This window comes from Schistocerca serialis, chromosome 9 (assembly GCF_023864345.2).
Source record: "Schistocerca serialis cubense isolate TAMUIC-IGC-003099 chromosome 9, iqSchSeri2.2, whole genome shotgun sequence".
Lineage (NCBI taxonomy): Eukaryota > Metazoa > Arthropoda > Insecta > Orthoptera > Acrididae > Schistocerca > Schistocerca serialis.
The window spans coordinates 420,433,390-420,439,389 of record NC_064646.1 but is presented as its reverse complement, the minus strand read 5'-3'; positions in this window follow the sequence as shown (position 1 = coordinate 420,439,389).

Here is a 6,000-nt window from a genome sequence, read left to right as displayed (position 1 = left end):
ACGAAAATTTAATAGTCATGGGTGACTGGAATTTGGTAGTAGGAAAAGGGAGAGAAGGAAACATAGTAGGTGAATATGGATTGGGGCTAAGAAATGAAAGAGGAAGCCGTCTGGTAGAATTTTGCACAGAGCATAACTTAATCATAGCTAACACATGGTTCAAGAATCATAAAAGAAGGTTGCACACATGGAAGAATCCTGGAAATACTAGAAGGTATCAGATAGATTATATAATGGTAAGACAGAGATTTAGGAACCAGGTATTAAATTGTAAGACATTTCCAGGGGCAGATGTGGGCTCTGACCACAATCTATTGGTTATGAACTGTAGATTAAAACTGAAGAAACTGCAGAAAGGTGGGAATTTAAGGAGATGGGACTTGGACAGACTGATTAAACCAGAGGTTGTACAGAGTTTCAGGGAGAGCATAGGGGAACAATTGTCACAAATGGTGGAAAGAAATACAGTAGAAGAAGAATGGGTGGCTCTGAGGGATGAAGTAGTGAAGGCAGCAGAGGATCAAGTAGATAAAAAAATGAGGGCTAGTAGAAATCCTTGGATAACAGAAGAAATACTGAATTTAATTGATGAAAGGAGAAAATATAAAAATGCAGTAAATGAAGCAGGCAAAAAGGAATACAAACGTCTCAAAAATGAGATCGACAGGAAGTGCAAAATGGCTAAGCAGGGATGGATGGCTAGAGGACAAATGTAAGGATGTAGAGGCTTATCTCACTAGGGGTAAGATAGATACTGCCTACAGGAAAATTAAAGAGACCTTTGAAGAAAAGAGATCCACTTGTATGAATATCATTAGCTCAGGTGGAAACCCAGTTCTAAGCAAAGAAGGGAAAGCAGAAAGGTGGAAGGAGTATGTAGAGGGTCTATACAAGGGCGACGTACTTGAGGACAATATTCTGGAAATGGAAGAGAATGTAGATGAAGACAAAATGGGAGATACAATACTGCGTGAAGAGTTTGACAGAGCACTGAAAGACCTGAGTCGAAACAAGGCCCCGGGAGTAGACAACATTCCATTAGAACTACTGACAGCCTTGGGAGAGCCAGTCCTGACAAAACTCTACCATCTGGTGAGCAAGATGTATGAGACAGGTGAAATACCCTCAGACTTCAAGAAGAATATAATAATTCCAATCCCAAAGAAAGCAGGTGTTGACAGATGTGAAAATTACTGAACTATCAGTTTAATAAGTCACAGCTGCAAAATACTAACGCGTATTCTTTACAGACAAATGGAAAAACTGGTAGAAGCCGACCTTGAGGAAGATCAGTTCGCATTCTGTAGAAATATTGGAACATGTGAGGCATTACTGACCTTACCACTTATCTTAGAAGAAAGATTAAGGAAAGGCAAACCTATGTTTCCAGCATTTGTAGATTTAGAGAAAGCTTTTAACAAAGTTGACTGGAATACTCTCTTTCAAATTCTGAAGGTGGCAGGGGTAAAATACATGGAGCGAAAGGCTATTTACAATTTGTACAGAAACCAGATGGCAGTTATAAGAGTCCAGGGACACGAAAGGGAAGCAGTGGTCGGGAAGGGAGTGAGACAGGGTTGTAGCCTCTCCCTGATGTTATTCAATCTGTATATTGAGCAAGCAGTAAAGGAAAAAAAAAAAGAAAAATTCGGAGTTGGTATTAAAATCCATGGAGAAGAATTAAAAACTTTGAGGTTCGCCGATGACATTGTAATTCTGTCAGAGACAGCAAAGGACTTGGAAGAGCAGTTGAACGGAATGGACAGTGTCTTGAAAGGAGGATATAAGATGAACATCAACAAAAGCAAAACAAGGATAATGGAATGTAGTCGATTTAAGTCGGGTGATACTGAGGGAATTAGATTAGGAAATGAGACACTTAAAGTAGTAAAGGAGTTTTGCTATTTGAGGAGCAAAATAACTTATGATGGTCAAAGTAGAGAGGATATAAAATGTAGACTGGCAATGGCAAAGAAAGCGTTTCTGAAGAAGAGAAATTTTGTCAACATCGAGTATAGATTTAAGTGTCAGGAAGTCGTTTCTGAAAGTATTTGTATGGAGTGTGACCTTGTATGGAAGTGAAACATGGACGATAAATAGTTTGTACAAGAAGAGAATAGAAGCTTTCGAAATGTGGTGCTACAGAAGAATGCTGAAGATTAGATGGGTAGATCACATAACTAACGAGGAGGCATTGCATATAATTGGGGAGAAGAGAAGGGACCAATTGGTAGGACATGTTCTGAGGCATCAAGGGATCACAAATTTAGCATTGGAGGGCAGCGTGGAGGGTAAAAATCGTAGAGGGAGACCAAGAGATGAATACACTAAGCAGATTCAGAAGGAAGTAGGTTGCAGTAAGTACCGAGAGATGAAGAAGCTTGCACAGGATAGAGTAGCATGGAGAGCTGCATCAAACCAGTCTCAGGACTGAAGACCACAACAACAACAACATTATGTTCATTCTGTGTCTCCATTGTTTTCTCTTGTACTGCCTGTGGCTGAAGAGCGGCGTACTGTTTCGCTGCCAGCCCACCTTGTATAAGGTGTAAAATGACAATAAAGAAAAAAAAAAAAAAAATAAGCTCAGCCTGCCAGTCTAACCTTGCATACGTCTCAGGATATATCGCCTCGCATTAGACAGCGTTTTTACTTCTGTGTTTTCTTTACGAGTGGACGTGGTTGTCTTTTTTGGTTTTCTTGACTCTGTTATCCATTCTTGTTGTTGTCGTGAGGTCCTTCATTGGTCGTGTCTGTTCTCTCCCGTTGTGTTGTTATTCGCGGGCTGCTCAGCGGGTCCCACTGTGTTTCCGTCACTTCAACCCTGTGACTGTTCCAGTTGCCGTTACAACAAAGTCACTGAAAAACGTTCTTAGTACTGCCCAAGAGTCGATACCATGACGTCTGCACCTGTAGTGTGCTATTTAGCTACTGAAACTACAAATATAACAGTCCCGCATATTACTTTTGAACATATGTGGGATGCTACACTAATATGAAAGAAAAGTGTACAACACTTAAGCATGACAGCTGTAAACACACCGCTACTACAGGAAGAAATATTGGTGTTTAATGTCCCTTTGATGAGAGATGAAGAACAAGTTCCAGCTGAGGAAAGTTGAGGTTGGAAATTAGCAGAGGCTTTACTAGAGCAACAACACCAAAAGTGTCTTAAAAGTTTAAATGTGGTTATGTGACGGGAAATTTAGCCACCTCCCCCCCCTCTCTCCCCCCCCCCCCCCAAATGCAATAATAGTTTGCTACCACTTCACCAGTAGTGGAACAAGGGCGGCGTCACCCCCCTCTGCATTGTTGCCAAATTTATTCAAAATGGCGGCGATAGATATGGCAACATTGTAATGACATGATGGTGGGAAGTTCAAATTTTTGTGGGAAAAGTACGTCAATTGAGCTACCTCCGTTAACCTAACCTTTTTCCCCTTCTCCCCCATAAAATGCTGTACCTAAGAAAATTGCTGGAAAAGTTTGGCAGGAAAATAGGCCACCTGGGCAACCTCCACTAACCTAAGTCACTGGACCACCACCTCTTCCTTGGAATTGCCGGGAAAAGGACTCATCCTGCACTGGGCTGCTGGAGAGGAAAGACTGTACTTTATTTATTTTCAGTGGGAAGTTGGAACAATTTATTTAGGGATGGATTTCACGGAGTTTATTTATTACACTGATGTGTTTGGGGTCACAATACACAGCATACAGAGCTGCAAACTACATATAAATCATGGAAATAATGCAGTATATTGATGTACAGACACACAACTCATAGATTGTCAAAGTAATGCATGTAAAACGCTCTGCAGACATGCTCACTAATTACAAACAGTTGAAATAATGCATTGCCCAGCCTACAGACCTGTTCACAAAATAATGCAACAGACACATTCACTACACATAAAATTGTCAATGCGTATATAGAACTCAGCCCACATGCTCACAACACTTAAACAGCTGAAAATAATGCAGTGCGCAACCACTCACTGCACGTGAAATCACTTTCGAACTATTGTTAAGAAATTTGACTGCAGTATATCAGTAAATTGTTCCCTACAGAGGTCCAATGCACTTGTGCACCAGTATGGCCTGACCTGCAAAGTGACGATGTAACCATCAGCTGATGGGCCAATTGGTGTCCATTCGGGTCCTGCAAGCATTAGGTTCTGGCATCCCTTTCATAAATGACACTTGCGAAATTCCTGTCAAAAGACATATTTACCTGGCCACTGTGGCTGATGCATAACTGCAGGTCCAGTGCCGAGCAAGAGATGTTTGCATAGCAGTTCACATTCGCAGGTGCAGCTAGAAGATTGTCAGGGTTACACTGACATCAGGAGTCTATGTAAATAACAGCCAAATCTCCCTCTGGATGCACTATAGAAATCTGTTGCAGTGCTTTCTGTAACTGTTTATGAAAATATCCCTCAATAGCACAGGGTGCATTCTTCCTAGTGATCCTAACGGGACATCTGTCCCACATACAAGACACCTCCGGCTACATACGTGTTTACCCAGCCACCGTGACTGAGGCATCACTGTGAGATGTTTCTCTAGCAGTTCACCCGTGCAGGCGCAGCTAAAAGATTGTCTGTGTCATACTGACATCTAATGTCTTTGTAAATAACAGCCAACTCTCCCTCTTGACGTGCTATAGAAACCTTTTGAAGTGCTTCCCAGAATAACATAGGATACATTCTTCCTATCAATTCTAACAGGGCAGCTGATCCATTACATATCAGTCCCTGCACGTAAATCGTAAAGTGTCACAGAAACAGTTAACAGTCGCTATTGTTGTAAGAGCTTTCGTGATGTCTGAGCTTGCCTGCATGGAAATTCTTGTTCTAACAGGACCTGGTTACGAAAATAGCTCGGAATAATACCAACTGCATTCTCACTGATGGTCCTAATGGCACATCACGTGTTCCCTTCCTGGAAATCGTGACGTCCTGATTTCAACATGTCTCAGAGACAGTAAACATTCTCACTGTTAAAAGCATTCATCATGCCTGTGCATGCTTTTGAAAACACTGTTAATCATAAAAGCATTCTTGTTATTTGGAAAGAGAGACAATGGTCGCATCAATCCCTTCCAGGAAATAGTGACGTTCCATAAAAGCTTCTCATTATCTACCCATCCAAATGAAGCTCTCTCACTGGTCACCTCAGTCTATATATAAATCCACAACCAACCACACCCCTCTGTGTGTGCGTGTGTTTTATTCTCCAAGATTTCCGATGAAGTGTTAATGCCTTGCAGCAAGAGTGAAAAATGTAATCACTCACTCTGCTTATAACCTTGAGATCGTCAGTATTCTTTCTTTCACTGTGCCAGCAGCGGTAAGCAATGTACTTAACTATTATTTTTTTATTTCTTCTTTTACAGCAGTCCCATCTTCACAGCCACAACACAGTGTGGCACACATACCAATGGTGGCTAAATCTTCTTCATCCCCAAAGCGGCGCCCCGTAAGGCACGCATCACCTATAAGGATGCCGCTAGTTGCCGCGAGGGAACTGCAGCCACCGCTGCCCAAAACACCACCGCTCTGGCGTCCATGAGCCAAGCAACGAGCCACCACCCCTCAAGTTATTGGGTCAGTTCTGCAGCAGCAGCAGCAGCAACAACAGCATTGAGAACCATCACCGCAGCCTGGCTGTTCCCATCAGTCTGACCTGGTAACACTGCAGCATCCTCCTCCATCATCATCATCATCATCATCATCATATTAGCCTTGTCAGAATTGGCATAAAGGCCAATGGATTGGTGAATACCGACTGGCCCCTCCCCAACACCATCATCAACAGGGGGCGCAGAATGAAAATACGGGGCATGTCAATTGCCGGGTGGTTTCGTAAATCCACCTTGAGTGCTATACTGGCCCGGTTTTCCGAGATGGAGGTCGGAGGGTCAGCTAAAGCACTCAGCTGAATACTACACCTGGACATCCATATAGATGTCTATGATCTGGTAAATGGAGGGTCAAGCTA